Source organism: Lycorma delicatula, chromosome 9 (genome assembly GCF_047948215.1).
Source record: "Lycorma delicatula isolate Av1 chromosome 9, ASM4794821v1, whole genome shotgun sequence".
Classification (NCBI taxonomy): Eukaryota; Metazoa; Arthropoda; class Insecta; order Hemiptera; family Fulgoridae; genus Lycorma; species Lycorma delicatula.
The window spans coordinates 76,210,314-76,234,192 of NC_134463.1; the positions used below are offsets into that span (position 1 = coordinate 76,210,314).

General features: G+C 30.4%; 1 protein-coding gene across 3 annotated transcripts in view; it reads left to right on the plus strand.

The window, feature by feature from the left end:
- The window catches only part of rho-5 (rhomboid-5), a 552,643-nt gene that overhangs the window by 43,089 nt on the left and 485,675 nt on the right, over positions 1-23,879 (plus strand). The gene's annotated exons all lie outside the window — the stretch shown is intronic.

Below are 23,879 nucleotides of genomic sequence, written 5' to 3' on the forward strand. Positions count from 1 at the left end.
CTGGTTTGATGCAGCTCTCCAAGATTCCCTATCTTCATTTCGATATACCCCCTACATCCTACATCCCTAACAATTTGTTTTTCATATTCCAGACGTTGCTTGCCTGCACAATTTTTTCCTTCTACCTGTCCCTTCAATATTAAAGAAACTATTCCAGGATGCCTTAATATGTAGCCTATAACTCTGTCTCTTCTTTTAACTATATTTTTCCAAATTCTTCTTCTTTATCGATTTGCCGCAACACCTCTTCATTTGTCACTTTATCCACCCATCTGATTTTTAACATTCTCTTATAGCACCACATTTCGAAAACTTCTAATCTTTTCTTCTCAGGTACATCGATATACCTGAGATGATGTGGTGCTTTATATGTACTTCCATATAAAGCGACACTCCAAGCATATACCTTCAAAAATATTTTCCTGATGTTTAAATTAATTTTTAATTTAAACAAATTATATTTCTGACTGAAGGCTCGTTTCGCATGTGCTATTCGGCATTTTATATCGCTCCTGCTTCGTCCATCTTTAGTAATTCTACTTCCCAAATAACAAAATTCATCTACATAATCTTTTCTCATCCTATTTTTACATTCAGTGGTCCATCTTCGTTATTTCTACTACATTTTATTACTTTCGTTTATGATTATAAAAAACAAAAATAAATTATATAATTTGTGTTATAAATTCAACCTAATTAGAAATAGTCTTAGTTGTTTTTTTGTTTGTTTATTTATTTTTTTGTTTTGAATGAACAAATGATGAATGAATAAGCAAGTTGTAAACTGAATTAAAATAAGAAACGAGATAGTCCGTTCTTTCATTTCATTATATAATTCCCCTACTCATACCATTCGTTAGACCGTATACTGTAATAATAGTCTATAAGCTTAGCGTTCTAAAAATAAAATTGAAACGTCAAGTATAATACATGTGTTATACATAAAAATCGCTTGTTATATTGCAGTACTTTATATTCCCTGTCACTGTAAATAACTCTAGCAGATGACTAATTAACACAACAAAACGTTAACTATTTTTATCACGGGAAAACTTCTGATAATAAAAACCTGTTAATAATGGAATAATTTATTATTAAATCATTATATTTTTAATTAATATGAGCTTATTCAGGTATGATAAAATTATTTATTCTCGTATCAAAATTCTATTTGTAGGCGATTGTATATATATAGCAGACTCAGCAATGCTTCGCTATTGCTATATTTGAGTATATATATATATATATATATATATATAGATTAAATGAACAGAACTGAAAGTCTGGTAAAAAAATGAACATTACGTACTTCAATAAATTTACCCTTTCCTTAATACGTCAGAATAAAAATAAATCTAATTGGCAAAGCAACAGCACTATCTATCGGATTTAATTCAAATCACTCTCTAAACACAGTAGTCGTGGAAAATAACCTTTTAACGAAAGAGATATGGCTGCAAAATCATGGCAATTAATACTGAACATTAAGAAACTTACAAAACATTACGGAACTTCACAAAATTTAATCTTTCACTTTATAAAAGTCAGAATGTAAATAAATCAAATTGTCAAAACAGCACTACCTATCGGATTTAATTCAAACTATTCTCAACACAATAGTCGGTTCAAAATACCCTTAACTTTCCTTCTACGTCAGATCGAGGATTTCAATAGCTTTAAACCTTCTCCGGACAACGCGGACCATTTTTCAGAAAGCCGTGCGTAAATCGGTCCAGTAGTTTTTTAGTTTATAGCGGACATGCGAACACTGACTTTCATATATATATATATATATATATATATATATATATACATACTAGCAGACCCGGCAATGTTTCGCTATTGCTAGATTTTATATATATATATAAATTAAATTAACACAATTGAAAGTTTGATAAAACATTAAAAAAAATTAACACTACGAACTTCACAAAATTTAACCTTTCACTTTATCCTTTTTTCACTTTTCCATTTCCCTTTTCCGCTATTTCTCCCTTCCCTTTTCCTTCTTTCCAATTTTACTGTTTCCTCTTTTTCCTTTATCCCATGTCTCATTTTTCCAATTTTCCCCTTTTCCAATATTTCCTTTTTTATTTTTTCCGTTTTTCCCCGCGCGTAAATCGGTCCACTAGTATTTTAGTTTGTAGAGGAGATATATATCAACATTGCATTTTATATATATGTAGAGAAGAAGAAAGTCTGTTTGTATATTTGTTTATTTCATGAATAACCGGCGCCTCCCTAGCGAATATAGTTTTTGTAAAAACTTTAATTTTCATGTATCATATATATATATATATAATCGCTTCGTGAGGAAGCGATTGATAGATTATACAATCTGGTGTGTAATATTTATGAAAAAGGGGAATTTCCGTCAGACTTCAAAAAAAGTGTTATAGTAATGATACCAAAGAAAGCAGGGGCAGATAAATGTGAAGAATACAGAACAATTAGTTTAACTAGTCATGCATCAAAAATCTTAACTAGAATTCTATACAGAAGAATTGAGAGGAGAGTGGAGGAAGTGTTAGGAGAAGACCAAATTGGTTTCAGGAAAAGTATAGGGACAAGGGAAGCAATTTTAGGCCTCAGATTAATAGTAGAAGGAAGATTAAAGAAAAACAAACCAACATACTTGGCGTTTATAGACCTAGAAAAGGCATTCGATAACGTAGACTGGAATAAAATGTTCAGCATTTAAAAAAAATTAGGGTTCAAATACAGAGATAGAAGAACAATTGCTAACATGTACAGGAACCAAACAGCAACAGTAACAATTGAAGAACATAAGAAAGAAGCCGTAATAAGAAAGGGAGTCCGACAAGGATGTTCCCTATCCCCGTTACTTTTTAGTCTTTACATGGAACTAGCAGTTAATGATGTTAAAGAACAATTTAGATTCGGAGTAACAGTATAAGGTAAAAAGTTAAGATGCTACGATTTGCTGATGATATAGTAATTCTAGCCGAGAGTAAAAAGGATTTAGAAGAAACAATGAATGGAATAGATGAAGACCTACGCAAGAACTACCGTATGAAAATAAACAAGAAGAAAACAAAAGTAATGAAATGTAGTAGAAATAACAAAGATGGTCCACTGAATGTTAAAATAGGAGGAGAAAAGATTATGGAGGTAGAAGAATTTTGTTATTTGGGAAGTAGAATTACTAAAGATGGACGAAGCAGGAGCGATATAAAATGCCGAATAGCACAAGCTAAACGAGCCTTCAGTAAGAAATATAATTTGTTTACATCAAAAATTAATTTAAATGTCAGGAAAAGATTTTTGTCAGGATGTCAGGAAGACAAAAAAAAAAATATATATATATATATATATATATATGTTTTCTGAATATGATTCAAATCGGTCCATAAATAAGATTTTTCTAAATATCTAAACCTCAGTGCCACCTAGCAACACAATTTTTCGCAAAAATATTTCACGTAACTAATACATTTTCTGAATATGAACCAAATCAGACCATAAATGCAACTTTTCCAAATATCTCGACTCCAGAGTCATCTAACGGGTCCATTTTCTGCAGAGGTATCTATTTCCATTTAAGTAACATATATTCTGAATATGAGCCAAATCGGACCATAAATATAATTTTCTGAAATATCTCGACCCCAACACCACCTAGCGAGTCCATTCTAATTCAAAAACCAAATATCACGACCACAGCGCTACCTAGCGGGTCCAAACTAATTCAGAAACCTTCCCTGGCATGCGTCCAACCATTCTCCAAAGTTTCATCGCAATCGGATGAACGGTTTAGGAAGGCATAAGAGACATACAGACAGACAAACATTCTTTTTTATATATACAGATAAGAAGAAAGTCATTTGTATATATTTTTGTTTATTTCGTAAATATCTCGACACCGGCGTCGCCTAGAGGGTATAGTTTTTGCAAAAATTTTTGTTTTCACGTAACTGGTAAATATTCTGAATATGACCCAAATCGGTACATTAATACAATTTTTCTGAATATTTCAACCCCTGTGCCACTTTGCGGGTCCTTTTTCACAAAAATATTTATTTTCACGTAACTAATATATATTCTGATTATGACCCAAATCCGACCATAAATGCAATTTTCTCCAAATATCTCAACCCCAGCACCATCTAGTGGGTCCAGTTTTTGTAGAGACATTTCTTTCCATGTAACACATATTCTGAATATGATCCAAATCGGACCGTAAATACATTTTTTCGAAATACCTCAACCCCAACGCCACCTAGCGGGTCCAAAGTAATTCAGAAACCTTCGTGGGCGTGCGCAAACAACTCACTAAAGTTTCATCGCATCGAATAAATGGTATAGGAACTCATCGTGACAAACTAACATTCATTTTTATATATATAGATTATACATTATTATAATTTCTTCATAATAATTTTATTTAATTTAGAATTAATAATATTCAGAAATTACTTAATAGATATAATGTTTTTTCAGCTGTTTAAGCTAACTGGTAACACCATCTTAGTATACAGTTTTCATTTTACTAAATATAAAGTTGAAAAGTCTTTAAAAAAAGATATTCCGTAGTTTAGGATAATATCTATAATCAGTAACGTGATATCTGAATATTAAGTGCAGTTTATTATCCAAGGTATGACAGTGGAACAAACATTTTTACTTTCCAGGAGCTAGAATATTTATATTAAAGGGGAAAATATGGTGATCATTTCAAAAATGGGGTATCGGATTTTTTGTAAATCTTTACGTTTTAGGATCCAACTTGTTCTGTTAGACTAGAAAACATATATTTGTATGTACGTACGTGTGTGTGTCGCTTTTGACCTTATATGTCAGGTTTGACCATATTTCAGGATTTTCTTCAAATTTGGCTTAATTTTTCTGTTTTTACGAGACATTTATCATATTAATTTTTTTTTCAAAATTCGTAAATGGGGTTGGGAGATATCGCGCAAAAATCAATTTTGATTTTCTTCAGAGGTATTTTAGAGAAAATTTTCTTAAAACAAATTTGTTTCCTACAGTGAATATATATATATATATATATATATGTAAATTATCCAAAACCCTTTTTTCAAAACATCAACCTCCATTTCTTAAAATTGAAATATACATTTTTGTTCTATTGCTCTATCTCCCTTCAGTTTTTAATTTTTAGTGAAAAGCATTTTTTTTTCATTACTTTCATAAAAGTTAAATTTTCTTTTTTCAATATTTTAAAATAATTCTGCTTTAAATTATTATTATTTTTTTTTTTTTTTGGTAGAGTTCACTTCTTTATAAATAAATATATCCTAAATTTTTCCCATAAAGTACGGAATCTTTTAAAATCAAAAATTTTTTTATTCTACATTTGGAAATTGTATTCTGATAATCGTGACTTGACCGGCGTAGCCGGGAAATTCATGTAATACTTTGCTAGGTTTTTTATTTTACGAAGGACTGAAGTAGAAAATATAAATGCAAAAAAGCTCTCATTAATTCCTTTTCTGAAGCAAGATATATAGCTAAAATAACAGACATATATAGTCATGTTTTAGGAAGGGATTAAATATTAAATAATCTGTCATCTTGATAAAAAAACTTCCAACTTTTGTATGAAAAAATTTTTCCTAAATCCCTCCGATTTAAAATTTAAAATTCAATTTCGTTCAAAATGCCACCACCCCTTTTTCCAATTTTTGCATAAATTTAATACTTTCTTTCTCCCCGAAGGATTACCTAGTTTGAAGAAAATCGGTTAAAACGGGGTCCAGTGTTATAATACCAAATACATGCCGACATTCATGTATTTGAGGATACATGAAATACAAAGATACCTTCGTACGTATGCACAAACGTCCGTCTGATAAAAATAGACTTTTTAGACTTAGGAGCCTTGGAGAAAAAAATTATTTTCGAAGATTATTTATAATTTATTTTTTTTTTGTTAGAAAATATCTTTTCAAAATATCTCCTTGAGGCACAATACAAAAAAAACACCAATTTCTATAGATATATTTTACCGATCTGTTTACTATAGGTGTAGCTGCTATAGCAGCATATATCGCTATAGTCGAAAAGGTAAAAATCATAAAATGTAATGTGACGTAGTTAAATACAGGTTGTAGATTTCTTTTACTTTGTAAAAAAAATATTTCATATATATTTTAATACGACATAAATCATGTTTCACATACACAGTCTCACGTAGAGATAGAAATTAAATTAATTAAAATGACATTACCTAGATAATTTACTTTACATATATTTTTAAAGTCACTAACTTTTTCACTGAAATGTTATAACTTTTTTGAACTATAAACGACAGTTTACTTTATTTATACTCTTATAATCTCCTGGGGTCAATTTAAACGATTTAGTAGTAAATTTTTTAATTCCTAATTTATTTTTACGGCAGTTAGGATAATTGTATTAGCTAATGTCTGTATCCTATCGCTAAAATTTCTTGGAAATAAACCTCAAATTTGCGTATATGGATTTACCTATCTTGTATTTTTAAGTGTACTATATTGATAATTACGAAGTTTAATCTTAATAATAAAATGAAAAAAATTTACTCTTTTTAAATTTATGTAATATATCATTAGTTGAATTCAATAGTATTAACGCCTATATTTGTTTGTAAGAGTAGGTTAGAATAAGTTGAAACGAAGACAGTCACTCCCAAAAATTATATTACCATACCAAAGAATAATAAGCCTTCATGCCAGGTTTACTAAGGTAAATGAGGAGTGAAGTGATTTCCCGTTGTATTTTTTAATGAATCACTTATCTATTGCATATTAGTATGCTGCACTCATTGAAATGCAGCTGATAGTCTTGCCTATACGTGACATTTCCAATGTTACGATCGAAAAATGACTCGGAGAGGTAATAATATAAAACAGCAAACAAATGAACCTTTTACTAAAAATAATGCGTTATATGTATTCTCTTAACTCATTTAGGAAATAAGCAGCAATATATTTCAGTATTGACACGTATTTTAACGATAAAGATGGAAAAAATGATATTAAACCCTTGTCAGGAATCAAACCGAACTTAGCTAACTTAGAAGACTAATTACAACATCAATTATCCAGTGAATTAGATTTAAAATAAATTACAAAAGTAATTTACAAACAAAACAATCTAAATTTAAGGTGAAATGTATTTAAATTGTTTATTTAGTTGGGGTAAGAAATCCTGGGTTTATTTGTAGTACAAATATGTAACAAAAAATGTATATCTTAATACTTCGTTTTTCAACGATAGGTAGAATTTTTCTGTTATGTAACAACGAAATTCATTGTCAATAATCTGACATGAGACAACACTTCTGAAAATTGTATTGTAATTCTTAAGAATAATACATTTATAATGCCAGGCATACATAGAAAATTGAAGGGAAGATAAATTTCCCGTTTCTTTCTTAATTGAACGGAATATACTTTCTAGTACATCAACATATCAAGCGTGCCGGCCTCCGTGGTGCGAGTGGTAGCGTCTCGGCCTTTCACTCGGAGGTTCCGGGTTCGAATCCCGGTCAGGCATGGCATTTCACACGCTATAAAAATTATCACTCATCTTATCCTCTGAAACAATACCTAGTGGTGGTCCCAAAGGTTAAAAAAAAATCGTATAAATAAATAGTGTTTCTAAAATAGTGAGTTGGCTATACTTTTTCGGATTCTCCTTGTAAAACTAAACAAAAAATATCCTTATAAAAAATGGCAATTTCTCCTTCGTTCTCCCACTGTCCCCCATTTTGTTATTTTTTTTATAAAAATTTATATCTAAGTACGGATAGATGAATCACATTAATATTTAGTAAGAATCTTGATAATACAATTACAATTACAAAAGTTATAAAATTAGTAACAAATCAGAACTTAAATACCTTCGGAAATTGCAAAATGGCGGCCATGTTTATTTCTCAATCAGTTATATCTTCATAAATATTAGTTTTAATAAAATTTATATTATTTTCTAAAATATTAAGCCTTTTATTTTGAACAAAATGACATTTTGTTTTTTTTAAATCGGTTAACTAATAGTCAAGTTATGGGAGAAAATTGATGTAAAGTTTCAGTCATAATTATTAGCTGTGTTATAGTGAGAAAATTATTACTTAATTTATACTAATTTACAGTACTAGGAATTGACAATAAATAAATACAATTAATATTTAATTGAATTGAACGTAAATTGAAGGAAATGAAAACAGTCACAAAATTACAACATCAATTTTCTACCATAACTTGGCTACTTTTTAACCGATTTTCAAAAATAAAATGTCATTTTGTTTAAAATAAAAGGCTTAATATTTTAGCAAAACATATAAATTTTGATAAAAATAATATTTATGGTGATGCAACGGGTTGAAAAATAAAAATAGCCGCCATTTTATAATTTAAGGTATTTAAGTCCTGATTTTTTGTTAATTTTAAAACTTTATTACCAAGACGCTTACCAAATATTAATGTGATTCGTCTATCCGAACCTGAGATTAAATTTTTACATAAAAATAACAAAATAGCGGACGGGGAGAACGAAGCAGCCATTTGCCAATTTGCCAATTACAATTTTCTCCTAAGAATATATTTGTTTAGTTTTTCAAGTAGAACCTGAAAAAGGTTAGCCAGCCCACCGTTTTTGAATCACTCTGTTTATAAACAGTATCCCACGGGAAAACCGATACTTCACAGGTGTATACCTCTCACCAAAATAATGAAAATATTTAATATAAACATAAATCTGAAAACGCTTCGTTCACGAGTTACGGCTAACGAAAGTTTTCGCCCGGAATTCAGTTCCTCCAGTGAAATTAGGTGTTACTGAAATTTTTAGGACGTTAATTAAGGAGCAAAATTAATTGTCTTCTATGGGTATTGACCTGAAAATTGAATAAAATAGGTTTCAGAGCATTATCTCCATTAATTTTTTATGATATCCGAAGTAAAACTGAAAAAATTTGTTGTCTGTAAACCGTTTTTTTAAGTTTACAATACAATAACTTTGTTAAATGACTAATAAATGCGGTAAAATTTATTAAAAAAAGTTGTACATAATTTAATTCTAAAAATAGTGATATAAATTAAAAATATTGATAAAAATCAAATAACAATTTAAAAAATCAAATTTTAATGAAGAAGAAACAGAACAAAAAATAAAGGAAATGACTGCTTTTGAAAATCTTTGAAATCCATTCATTGTTTGATTAAAAAACAGTTAATAATAAACAAATACAATATAGTATTTAGTTAATTAAATACTTACAAAGCAGTCTTAAAACATTCTACAAAAATAGGATTTCAAGAATATTGTATTAATTGAAGTTCTTAAAGTTCATTGATAATCTAAAGTTGACAACACAGTTATTTTCACAAAAAAAGTTTGAATCGAAGTTTTTGCATACCTGCTCAACCATTAACTTATTGTTAACCATAACTAGTCTCTTACCTGTGATTTGTGTACTGTATGTGCTCTTTTTATGATTTTTATGTTAGCGTAGCCGAATAGTGATCATCATCACTTTTAGAGAAAGTAACTCATGTTTTTTCATGCCTTATAACCAACCATGCGTGTGTGAGTGTGTGTGTGTGTGTGTGTGTTATCGTGTAGAAGTGTGGTTGCGCGCGCGCGTTGTATTACCTCGGAGAATTTAAATTTAAAATAATATTTTTATATTTACGCCCAAGTACATAATTCTTCCTGAAGTAAAATAGTAAAGTTTTGGTAAATATTTTTCGCAGATGTTTGTTTAATATGGCATAAGTAATTTATAATTATTCTTTTGAAAATATATAAATTTGCATCATCCAGGTGTACTTTTACAGAGAGAATATTTTGCAAGGTAAAGAATAATTCATCTGACTACTTCAGAGTATTTTGCAAGGTAACGTTTAGCTTGAATTCTCTAGGATCTAGGATCAAGTAAAGTTATTCCTTATTTATTATTAGGATCAAATTGACTTAATTTCTTATTCCCTATAATAGGTTAAAGATACAGACATTAATTTAGAATCAATAGATCTGATTTAAAATTAATTATACTTGAAATAAATAAAATAAAAAATAAAAAAAATAAAAATAATTGTTATAAAAAACTATTTTTTTTTTGTTTTAATAAATAATTTCTAATATTGAGCATTGAGTTATATTTTTGTATGTTAAGTCAAGAGTAAATTTACCTAATTTCAATTTTTAAAACTTGGCATGTCTGTCAGACTGCAATGGTTCTAAAAAGTGAACAGTTTCATTTAAAAAAAAAAAAAAAATCGTAATTTATTTAGCATTGTATTATACTGTATTACCACTGATTCCGTTGAAATAAATCTTTATTTTTCTGGTGAATAAATTTTTGTGAACTGCATTCACAACGGTTATGACGTTAGCATTTTATTTATTTAAAGGCAAAAAGGCCAAAGGTTAGGGGGTATGTAAGGGTTGTTTTTGTATTTTTCAACTGTTATTCTTTTCATGTTACGTCATCTGGAAAGTGGAAGTAGAGATTGAGTTTAAATTTTCTTTTCTTTCTGTTTTATACGAATACTATGTTCTTCTCGTATCTATGAATGCAGTTATTATTTTATTTAATTTAAATAAACGTTGTTGTTTTTTTTCACAAAAATATAACAATGAAAGATAAAAGAACTCATGCTTTGTATACGTCTCTTGCAGAACTTTTTTCTCCATTAATTTCTCATTTATTTTGTACTTTAAAAATAATATTAAAAAAAGTGCAAACCTTTTTCTGTGTTTTGTTATTACTTATTTAGATACTATCGAATAAATTCTATTGTAAGATAAAAGCACAAAAGTTTGTTCCAATGTTATTAGTTAAGTATAATGCTTTTCTACATTCTCATTCACTTTCTTTGAAAGTGACTTTTTAAAAAGAAAAATCTTACTTTAAATAAGCACAGGAAATGGAAAGAAAAATACAAAATAAAATCGTATTTATTCTCTTATGGATGTTCAATTTTTAAATTTATTTGTGTTATTAGTAATTTCACAAAATACAAACCTGTAAACTTATGAATTTTAATGGATCTTGATCAGGTAATAGATAGATTTAACCAGTTTGATACCTCGCTATCCTTTCTATTCTGCTCAAGTATTTTAATTTCAATAAATTTACTTCATCTACATTTTATAAAACTTTGTTTCATTTATTATTTCTCTCTCTCATTTTCTCTCTTTTCTTTCCAGTTCTTATTTTAATACATAGTCTATTAAACTGTACCTAGTAACAGAATATAATTATTTATAAAAAACAATTTTTTCACTTATTGATTTATTATATTTTTATTTTGGTTTGAAATGAGCGCTTTCGCAGAGATTTTTACATCATAAGAACATATACGTGGAGATTTATATTAGAAACCAAAAAATGTAAACATAGATGAATGTCTTTATATATATATATATAAAATATATATGGTGAATAGTGAATGGAAAACAGACACAAACCAATTCTAGGATTGAAAACAAAAAAAAGGAAGATATACATTTTGTGTAGGTTAAAAAATGAAAAATGGAAAAATTACTTTTATCTTTTTTTATTTTTTTTTTCATTTTTTTTTTCTGGACAAGAAACGCTTCCGCGTTATCATCACCCGGATACGATTTATTCGTTGTAAGAAACAAAAATATCACGTTATATATCCCAGTTAAATAAATAAAGCAACCATCTGCTTTAGGGTAATTTCCATGAATGGTTGAAACTTACTACAGTAATTGAAATACTTGAATGTAAACGGAAGGCCCTAAGAAACCGTAAAACATAAGATAACAACAATTCATTATTTCCTAGAATAATTTGCATGTTAGCCCCTAGGTTAAACTTGCGACGCAATGTCGCATAAAAGATACAATCCACAAGGATGTGGTGCACTGTAAGTTGGCAGTCACAACGAGCACATTTGTTAACAATATTTACGAAAAAACTTTGCAAATTCACACCCCCACCCCAAAAAATGCTCTAAACTAGCGGCTAAGTGGGAATATTGCGTCAATAGTACTCCTGTCCTCACAAAGAGCGCTAGTGTCGCAGTCCGCCATCTTGGAATTTCCTTTTTTCCCTGTAGGAAATTCCCTTTTCTCTAGTCATCTTGGACTAGGAATTTGAAATTTTATAGGGTTGCCAGCAAAATTATTTTTTTTACTTTAAATATTAATTATTTTTTTCATTTAATTTTGTTAATATTTTAAAGGTTGGCAGTACCGACGTACAGCTGTTTTAGTCGTCTTTCTTTCTTTTTCTGTTTAGTCTCCCGAACCACCGTAAGGTATTACTTGAGAGGATGAATGAGGATAATACGTATGAATGTAAATAAAATGTACTCTTTTACAGTTTAAAGTCGACTTTCCTGAGATATGTGGTTAATTGAAAACCAACCGCCAAAGAACTCCGGTATCCACGATCTAGTATTCAAATCCATATAAAAGTAACTGGTTCTACTAGGATTTACTAGGAACCTTAGAACTCCCGACTTCGAAATCAGCCGGTTTGCGATGACGAGTTCACCACTAGACCAACCCGGTGGGTTTTGTTGTAGTCGTCTGCTATGTTGTTACGTCACAGATGAGCGGTCTTTTTAATAACATCCGTTCTGTCTCCTTAATAATATGGGTAAAGCGATCGAACTTATGCTAGTGACACAACTTTCTGATGAAATTAGTTCTGGTCTTGGACTACATAAGAATCAGTTCGTTTTACTGGAAGGGGCGCTCAACAGTTCAAGTACTCTTGAAGGTAACTTCCACAATTTCCGAACGGCGCCTTGGGGGCACTTAAAAATATTATCATCCCCGGGTACCACTGTGAGTAGATGGAGCATTACAAAGGGGGTTGAGAAAATTTTCCAGAGCGCTAGGACTGACCGTTTTCGAGATATTTATGATTTTCATCTGAAAATTCGGATCCGGTTAAAAAGTATTAAATTTTCCCAAAAAATCGATATATATTTCGCATACATATTGATATAGATACGGTATATCGATATATAATAGTATAATAAGTATAAACGTGACCACCACGAGGCATGTACTAAGGAATCGGGATTTTCCGCTAGTAATCGATACATTCCGGTGCTAAGCTACGGGGGACGCACACACAGACACACATGCAGATGCCGTTTAGTAAGATAGAATTTTTCTTATTTTTTCTAGAAAAAGTTCGATTATATATATGATTACAGTAATTTAATTTATTTGTGTAAAAATTAAAAAAAAATTCATATTATTATTTTATGTTGATAATATCTCATTAGAGTAGAAAAACCTAGTTCACATGGAAGGGAAATTATCATATCTCACTCGGTACACAACTAGATTATTTATTAATATAAAAAACAAAGCACGCAGTCAGACATCTATATGAAATAAAGTGAACTCTATCTGTTTTATTATTTTGTATTTATTACTGTTTTAAACAATAATAAATCTAAGCAAAGTATTTGTCCACCTGAAACTAAAAAGCAAAGAAGCATTTGAAAACTTTTTATGTATCTTTTCTCTGCATCCAGGAATTTTTTTGTGAGACATATTACACAAACTAAAAGTTTATAATTGTATATACCCGTTCAATAACATTAAAATGTATCTAAAACTTTTTGCTAATTTTCACAACTTCCTCGTAATATACAAAGTTAAAAATATATCTATGTTTTTATCGACATCAAATATTTTAATGTATTCCTTTCAAAATATTCAGTTTAAATGATTAAATGATAAAGAAAGTAAGTAATGCTAGCTTACCAACTTTAATATTATAAATATCCATAAATCAAATAAAAATTCCCTGTCAGTAGATAGTTAAACTAATTTACATAATATTTATTACCTATTTTTATTTAAAATGTGTTTAGATAGAATATATATACAAATATGAAATTAAATATATGATATTTTTATATAAAAAAATTATTTTTTATGACAAATAAAGTTACTTGAATTTAAATTTATTTCCTTAAATATATTTTTTAAAACTTGATATGACAATATAATTCTTAGTTACGGGCTTTATATAAAAAAATACCATTAATATAAGATATATATGTATATTATATTTATGAGATAATTTTATAAGTTAATTTATATATATATATATACATAAATTAACATATAATTATTTTGTATAATATAAAAGACGTTGAACTAACATATTAAAAATAACAATTGATTAACAAATATTATAATAGTATTAATAGTATTTAAAATCCTTTACTCTGTTATAATTACATATATTGCCAATCTTCGTGGCGGAATGGTAGCGTCTCAACCTTTCATTCGGAAATACTGGGTTCCAATCCTGGCTAAGGATGTCATTTTTCATAAGCTACAAATTTTCATTTTCATAAGAAAAAATGACCAAAGCAGTCAATGACAAAAGAAAAAATATGTACACAGAGTGTCCACGAAGAAACGGAAAGTTTGACCATAATCCAGGGTAAAGTAATGATAAAATATCATATAAAAATGCTCTTTGTTTTCAGGGATTTTCGAACAATTACTATAATTAAGGTTTGTTATTCTGTTACCATTTATCATTTCATGTATTTTATTTTTTGTTTTGCTATATTAAGAATAATGTTTATTAAGTGCAAAAAGAATAATACGATTTTTCGCGTTTTTCCTCGCTAAAATACGAATTTTAAAGCTTTTATTTACTTTTTATTTGCTGTATTTACATTATTTTTTTCAGAATTAAATTCTCTTCAAGTTTTTTGAATAAATATTTCCCATTTATTAGTAATTTAACAAAGCTGTTGTACTACAAACCTAAAAAAAAACTTGTTTTGATACTGAAGTTTTGTTTTACATCGGATATTTTAAAAACTATTAAAGTTACGGTTCTGGGAACTATTTTATCCTATTTCCCAGATCAAATTACATAAGAAACCACAAACTTTACTTCTTTATTTGGTTCCCAAAAATTACAGCAGGGCTTCTTTTTATTAGAAGAACTGAAATCCGGAAGAAATCTCTTTGGCTAGCCGTAACTCGAAAACAAAACGTTTACAGACCTATGTTAATATGAATTTATTTCATTATTTTAACCAGTAGAATAGGTCCTGAAAGTTTCTCTGTTTGTTCGTGGGATACTCAGTATAAAAAAAATTTATTTTATCTCTTACCCTTTTTGAGATGAAAACAGGTGTGAAGCAGGGAAATAAATAAAAGATTTTCCTTGGACCAGCAATCTATTAAGCGAATAGAGATTGTGTCAACATTAGTTCAAATTAAACAGAATTCATTCGTTGTGATCATGGATAGCCTGCCTTAATTACAGTGTTTTGTGAATCCTAATGCAATCATTACCGATAATATTTATCACCAATAATACAATTTTGAAGTATGTCTGTCCATGAAAAAAGACATTTTTATATTTATTCTTTCTTAGCTTCATAATTTCTATTTTCAGTTTTACTGAATTATAACCGTTAATTTCAGTCTTTACACAATTGTCATTTTAACATGCGATCACAAATTGCTTTTTCTTGGTGGTCTAATTGGTGTTTATTATCTTTCCGGTGAAGTACGCAAACTAACTGTATTTGAGTAGATGTTTACAAACAGACAGATGTATACTTAGTTTAATCGGGTTTCTCTCGTTTGATTTTCCTGATAGGTTTATAGCATTTTTTATATTACGTTTGCAATTATAAAACCCTTTCTCAATCGTATATGGATGAGTTTATCAGTTTAGTAAATTTTTTCACAAATTTTCTTCATTTATATAGCCTATGGCACCAATTACACCGATTACAGTCAAAATTACAAACAAAGATTTAACAAACTAATATATGCTACTGATTCTGGAGTCGCCATCAGGAAATCTTCAGGATTCCCTTCATAAGCTGTCCTAGGGCAAACTTCTGTGATGTGTCTAACAGTTTGATTTTCACCACATTCACAAAGGGGCGTCGGTGTTTTACCCCATTTATACAGGAAATAGGCGTACCTACCATGCTGAATTCGTATTCTGTTTAGCGTTGACCAGATTTGGTTATTCTGCTTTGTGGTCCATTCTTGACGTCAGGCGTCAAGGTTAAATCCGTCCTCTGTGGCAGCAATTGCTGTTTTGATAGGTGGCTTTCTAGATTGAAGGCGACCACGGTTGGCATCCTCAATGTCCTCATGTAGGACATTGTCCTACATGTCCTCATTGTACATTGTCCTCATTGGTAGGTTTCGATTGTCCATAATCTTCTTGTACTCTCTTACAAGAGTGTTCATACGGCGCAGGTTTGGGGGTGGTGTGTGGCTCAATACTGGGAGCCATTCCACGGAAGTAGACCTGATAACCCCGGCAATCATTCTCATTTTCTTCAAATTAATATTTATAAATAGAAAGTTTTGCAACATTTGAATTAAATCGTATAATAAAACCAGTTGACCGTTATCCTCTCCTCATGAATTTTGTAGGTATTTATGACAGAAAAATGCATTAGCATTTGGGCGAGAATGTTTTAAAAATGATTAGACTGTTACTTTACATAAGAGAAATAACAATAAAAAATTTGCAAAAAAATTTGTAATATTTTTAAAAATTTTCAAATTGAAATAATTAAATGCAAATTAATGAAAGTTTAAACTAAGAAAATATTTGAGAACATAAATATGAACTCAAATATTTATTGCGTAGATAAAATAAAGCAATATCTTCTAGAATTGCTTGAAACATTACGATTATCCGATTTAATTTTTTCCCGCATAAGTAACTGTCCAGAAATTCTCTTGCTATGTCTCATTTATGGTTCATTTTATTTTTGGGTGCTCCTGTACTCATTCTACCTTTTGAGTATGAGTTCCGTAATTGGATAGGTTGGAAAAATAAAAGGTTTATCAAAATTTAATAGGACAGTAAACGCCGGGTACGAACGCCCATTAGTGCTGTATAAGGTGGATGGTCCTCTACCGTTATAAATGAGAGTTTGCGAGGAACTGCTTTAAAAACCAGATGATTTGGTTGTCTTTTAAGACAGGTAGAGTATGATGCTAGCAATTGATCCTTGTGTATCCCAAAGTGATGGTTCACCGCGATCAAGTATGCTTGCGACAGGGCTTGATCTAAAGGCATTTGTATTAAGATGAAGAAAAGCGTGATGTACAGAATTCATCATCTTAAGCACTGTATGACGCTCTGAAGATTAGACAATGCAACCGTAATCCAAACGAGACCGAATAAAATAATAATAATAATAAAGCAACGTACATGATCGATCGGCTTCACACTTGGTGTTGCTAAGGATTAGTAGCATATCTACAATTTTTAAACATCTCAATTTTAACTGTTTTATATGTTTCACCCACGAAAGACGACTATCAAAAAGTAAACCTAAACACTTACCTCATGGATTCTCCGTTAATAAAAGGCTCTCGTAGGCGAGAAAAAACATTTTGTTTTCTCAGATGAGAACGTGAAGCCGTTGACCTTGGGCCAAGCTTAAAAACGAGATATAGTAACTGTGTAGTATAATTCTGTAAACCCACCGGGTTGGTGTAGTGGTGAATGCGTCTTCCCAAGTCAGTTTATCTGGAAGTCGAAAGTTCCAACGTTCAAGTCCTAGTAAAGGCAGTTACTTTTATACGGATTTGAATACTAGATCGTGGATACCGGTGTTCTTTGGTGGTTGGATTTCAATTAACCACACATCTTAGAAGAATGGTCGAACTGAGACTGTACAAAACTACACTTCATTTACACTAATACATATCATCCTCATTCACTCTTTGAAGTAATACCTGAACGGTAATTCCCGGAGGCTAAACAGAAAAATGAAAGTATAACTCTGTAGTAGTCTCTCAGCTGCGGCTGTTGAACGGGACGTGATATGTATAGAAAAATCATTAAAAAATAAAGAACATGACACAGGTGGCTGCACACATTTAGTAATACTGTTGATTGCTGTAGTAAACTTGGTAGTAGTTATTAATAGCCTTCCTTGAGGTACACCATTCTCCAAGGTGACGCTACTCAACACATAATCTCCAACACGGACACGGAATGTTCAGTCATTTAAGAAATCCGTAATAAAGGCAAGAATATTGCCCATGACTCTCCATTTTTTAAGGGTGTTTAGAATACTACGTCGCCAGACCGTGTCGTACGCCCTTCTGATGTCAAAGAAGATAACGAGGAGTTTCTGGCGAAGCAGAAAAGCGTTTTTGATAGCTGTTTCCAGTGAAACTAGATGGTCAATGGAAGATCGTTCTTGGCGGAAACTACATTGTTCTGGAGATATTAGGGCATGTTTCTCTAAATATTATGTAAGCTTGAGGTTCACCATTCTCTCCATTAGTTTGCACAAAATGTTTGTGTAGGAAATAGAGCGGTAGTTGAGGAGCATTTATCTCTACCAGATTAAAGTACTGGTACGACAATGGCTTCCCACCAGACAGGTGGGAAGACTTGTGCGAAGCACAGTACATTATAAATAGGCAATAGGTGTTGTGGTGCACTACAACAGACCAAAAACCACTACTGGAAAGAAAATAGATAGGCACACTATTCATTCTATCTCTTGATAAAATACATTTATTCAAACACATTTACTGGAAGATCCATAACGATGGCGAATTTTAATTACAACGGTGAGTGACAATAACCGTATAACATTGCACAAATAACTACTATGTAATGTAATTTAAAAATTAAAAAAAAAAATTACAATACTAGCAGCATGATTATGTAACCAGAGAAGTATAAACACGCTTGCTAAAGTCTAAAGTAATTTTTAGAACCATCTGTTGATGGAATTACGATTATCATAAACAAACACGAACGAACACTTGAGATATAAATTTCGTTAATAACTTATATGCGTGCAGCAATGAATATAATAAAACGTGTAGAGTAATGATCTCAACAATGAATATAAAATAATGGAGGTCGATGTACACAAATAAAAGCAAAGATAAACAAAACAAAAATACATTATAAACAAAATTCACATGGATTAGCCCGAATCAAACAAAACAAATCAATAGATGGTGAACACTATCAGTAACAAAAATAATACTCCTAGAAAAAAAAAAATATATATACATACAGAACTGCTCCGACTATACAATGTTCTACATTAATCAAACAGGTTACAATTAAAAAAAAAAGATACACTGAACGCTTAATACCCCCATAGTAATGTACAGTAAATATCATTTGTTAATCACCTTAAGGAGAAAGAGTAATCTGTTTTTTTCTTTTTAACATTTAGTTACTTGTAATATTTACTAAGGATAAATGTAACCTAGAATATAATTTAACCAATCTCTTTCAACTTACACTATTAACAGTAAGGTTGGATAATTTTTTTTAATGCTGAAACGTTTGATTTTATTTTTAATCTAGAAATATTTGTTTGCCGTCGTAACTACTGGATTCTCAGTGCTTTTTTTTATCTTTATGTAAACAAAGTGACGTCAGGAAACTGTTATGGAATCAGTTAATGAATGAATTAGAGCACATGGCAACGTATTCCAGAACTAGAGCAGTGCAGTTAGACCATAGATTCTCAAACTTTTGCGCCCACCTTCCAAATTGAGAATCATAAATTTTCTAGCGCCGCGGAAATTTTTAAACTTACCATCTGTTAAAAATAATAATATTAAAATTGCTGTTTTTAAGATACGCTCTTAAAAACAGCAATTGCAATTACTGTTTTTAAACGTGGCATATCCTATTTCTGAGTTGAAAATTACATTTTAAATGAGAGCAATTAAAACGCATTTTAATCATATTTGGAAGTATTTTTATTAAAATTCCTTTCATAAATTTGCAGTCGTATCTATATAGTTATATAACAACAATAGTGATAGCATATTCAATATAACAATACATAATTATAACAAAGCATTTCAATAGAAAAAATACACTTACATTAATGTGAAAGATGAATCTGATGTGCTTTAACGATTTTGTTAATATCAGGCTCGATTTTACTTAAAAACAGCCGTAAGTCGCCGCGTTCGATAACATGCAGCCGATTTCTCTTTATGGTTAGTAACGTTGGTACAGTAAATCCACGTTCGGACAAATACGACGTGGTAAAAAGGTATCAGAAATCGTTGAGAAATCGACCATAATCCAAGGTAACGTTGTGGGATTGGCTTTTGCAGCCAAAATTCTTGGTAGCCATTCTTGAATTTTATTTTTATTTCTTTGTTTAGTTTAGCAGTTATCAATAAGTTGTTCTTCTAACTGGGATGATCCTGCTGTGTTAACATTTGAAAAATGATCCAACACCCAGTCTGGTATGTGCACATTTGAAATGACCTGAAATCGTTCTTTGAACTCACTGTAGAGGTTCTCCAAGTGTCGCTAGTAAACAATCAAGTCGTCGTTGTTGCAGGATACCGCTGATAAATTAGGGAAGTTATTAAATTCACGTGTGCCAATATTTCTCTTGTGTAATAGCAGTTTGGCTACCAAAACGTAACATTTTTTTTTATTTTAATCAAGTTCACAATTTATAATCAAGTTATACAATTAATAATCAAGTTTGTAATTTAATAGGCGTACAATCAGGTCATGTGTTGTCCAAATTAGATTTTTTTTAATGTATGAATATTTGCACTGAATATAAAAATTATAAATAGCACCATGGTTTTGGTAAAACTTACTATGTCCGAAAGTAATTTAACGAGCACATCTTAAAAGCTGGGATTTTTACGCAGGTTAAAAGAAATGTAATGTATTTATGGTACAGTGCATGTATGTTCCACCGTAGCAGCTCAACGGTTTAATCGATTTAGATGTATGAGCCCGCTTTGGAATCCTTACGTTAACGGGAGTGTAATAGACTATATATATATATATATATATATATATATGTTTAAATAAATTTGAAAACAAAATTATATTATATACAAAATCGTCATGCGCACACTCCTTAATTATCTTACGTTAGTAATTATTCTATATTAAAGACCAATTTTTATCCACAATGTTTTTTTTTGGCAATTGTAGTTTTTTAATTTTTAATATTTCTCTCTTGTTAAAAATTCATCGACCGAATAATATTGATTGATTTCATAGAAAAAAAATATTTAAAAAAAAAATAAATTAGTGGGAAAATTGTTCAAGTGGTTCGAAAATTTATTAAAAAATAAATACCCTTACCTGTAAAGCCCTTACTTGTAAGCCGAAGTATTGTGCTGAGTTGTAAAAAAACAGTTTCGTGGTCTGGTAAAGCCGGTTATTGTTAATTAAAAAAAAATAAGTGATCGAACATTTGAACAAAGATTAGACATTCATAAATATATACAGAAGGGTTAATTAACATATTTAATTTTCTAAATATCGTTTTCACGGTTCATATTTATGGCGCCAGATAATGATCTGGCGCCGCCTATTTTTGTATTTTTAAAATTCGATCCGACTTTTTGAAGGAACTTCAATAGATGGATGATATTATACTTCTGATGGAAAATTTTTTTCGTAATAAATATTAAATAATGAAGACAAACTTAGCGTTATATTATTGTGCTTCAAAGTAAAACATTTCGGTTTGATTTTTTACAAACCATGGCGTATAGATAGTATGGAACTGCAGCACCTATATTTCCACTTGATATTATCGATAACATTTAATATAATGAGTCCTTTCTTTTTTAATTCTTTCTTTATATTTATACAATGTATAATCCTTAAGCTTAATGTCAGTAGTAGCCGTCCCCCAGTTTATGAAAAAGATACAAAAATCTTTGTATGGAACTGTGCGTTTCACAGTTCCAGCAGCGTGGTGTTTGGTTGTTGTACGCATGCGCACATAGGAAGCTGCACGCGAGGCTGCAAGGAAGAGATGTATCACTGTCGCTTCCGCAGTGCCGACCCTGGCGTGCAGTAATATAAAATTATTCCTTTCAAATAATTATCTTATGATATAGATAAACTTGTGTCGTCTATGAAGTGAGTTAAAATGAATGGCTCAAAATTATAAGACAGATCATTATTAAATAATAAGAGAAGTAAGAGGACCGTGGACACTACCCTGAGGCACTCCGCGTTCTACACATTAAAGTGAAAATCTAAATTTTAAATTTGTATTCTTATCAGAAGCTGAAATTTTAATTATGTTGTTTACGGTTGGTAAGTATGAGTTTAATCAGTTACAATAAGAGGAACTGCATGCAATTCCTCTTATCCAACTAAAAGCAGCATACTAGATCGTAGATACTGGTGTTCTTTGGTGATTGGATTTCAATTAACCACAAATCTCAGAAATGGTCGACCTGTGACTGTAATACAAGACTAAACTTCATTTACATTCGTACATATCATCCTCATTCATCCTCTGAAGCACCTTACGGTGGTTTCGGAGGCTAAACAAAAAAAAAAAGATGTAAGTTAAAAGCAGCTAGTTGAAGAACATCGGTTTGTCCGAAGATGAGATGGAAATATTAGTTCGATGTGTAATGATGATGTCTTTATTTTTTTTTCATACTAACTAAATGGAAATTTTCATTGACTTTTACAGTTATTACTTTTGTAGTTTTGGAACGGGTCTAGAGACCTAATCCGGAATGTTCTTGATGATATAATAATAATAATGTTACTTATTTAATTTAGCGTTACACTGCGACTGATTCAATCGTGTATGCATTATTTTTAGAAATAAAATCTTTTTTTTTTGTTTTAAAAAAAATATATAAACCACTTTTTCTACAAAATTTTAACATTAATAAAACGACAGATTTGAGCATCAATTTTTATAATACTGCACCCGAAATCTACATTTAATTTTTTTTATCTACATTTGATTTTTCATCGATAAACAAGTTAGAAGAAAAAATCCATAAATAATTTTATTAAAAGATTTTCGTTAGTTTAAAAATACAGCAAACAACCCCGAGGTAATCAAGTTTATCGATGTTGATATCGCTGTAATCCGCAAATTAAATTACTGATTTACGATTTTATTCCATTTTATAAATTATAATTTTCTAATACATAACGTTTTATCAATTTTCTTTTTGACACAAGTATTTACGTAAACTTATAGAACATTATTTTAAAATTTAGATTTATTATAAAAAACTGACTGCTTTGGTATATCCTATACATAGTAGACTTCATTATATAAATTTGTTCTTTATTCGATTTTCTTTGTCTTTTGTCTGGGTTTCTTTCATTTCTTTTCCCCTTTTTTGAAGAAAAACATATATATTTTCTTTTCCCTTTGGTAATCCTATCACGCCTACTAACCCTTAAGACATCCCTTTATCTAAATCCCTTGCCATACGTAGCACCCTACTGGTTTCATGTAAAGAATGACATACGTCCTGTCACTTGTAAGTTACGAATGTGTTTTTTAGGGGTTGAGAGTACGGGTGGAGAATGGTAGTTTCTTTGTATTTTTATCCTGTTCATAATGAACATCTCGTATGTGTTGTTTTTTTTTGTTGTATAATATAAATATTTTTATTACTTGTTAGAACATTTATACTTGCTTTATTTTCAAAATTTGTTTTTTTAAAAATATTAACAAATCAAAATAACATTTATTTGAAATTTATATGATAAAGGGTCGACCCGTCTAGCCAGAACCTGAACCTTCAGGGCCCAAGTCGGCCCACGAAATCCTTGAAGCCAACTAAGGAGGGGCTCCTCGAGGCCTTCCAGGGCCACAGAGCTCGCTTTGCTCGCCATTCCTCTGTTACAGGGGAATGGCGCCTTGGACACCCGCGGTCGCCATTCCCGTCTATGCAAAGGGCTCCGCCTCCTGGGCCTTCGCACTGGTCGTTATCCTAATGATTATGAGAATAATACTGATAAATAACAATTAAAGTATTCAGGCTTTATAGAAACCTGAAAAAGAAACTAAATTACAAACGACATAATAGTAGTTACTACGGAAACTAAAGTACACACATTTTTGACGACGGAAACTTCATAACTTATT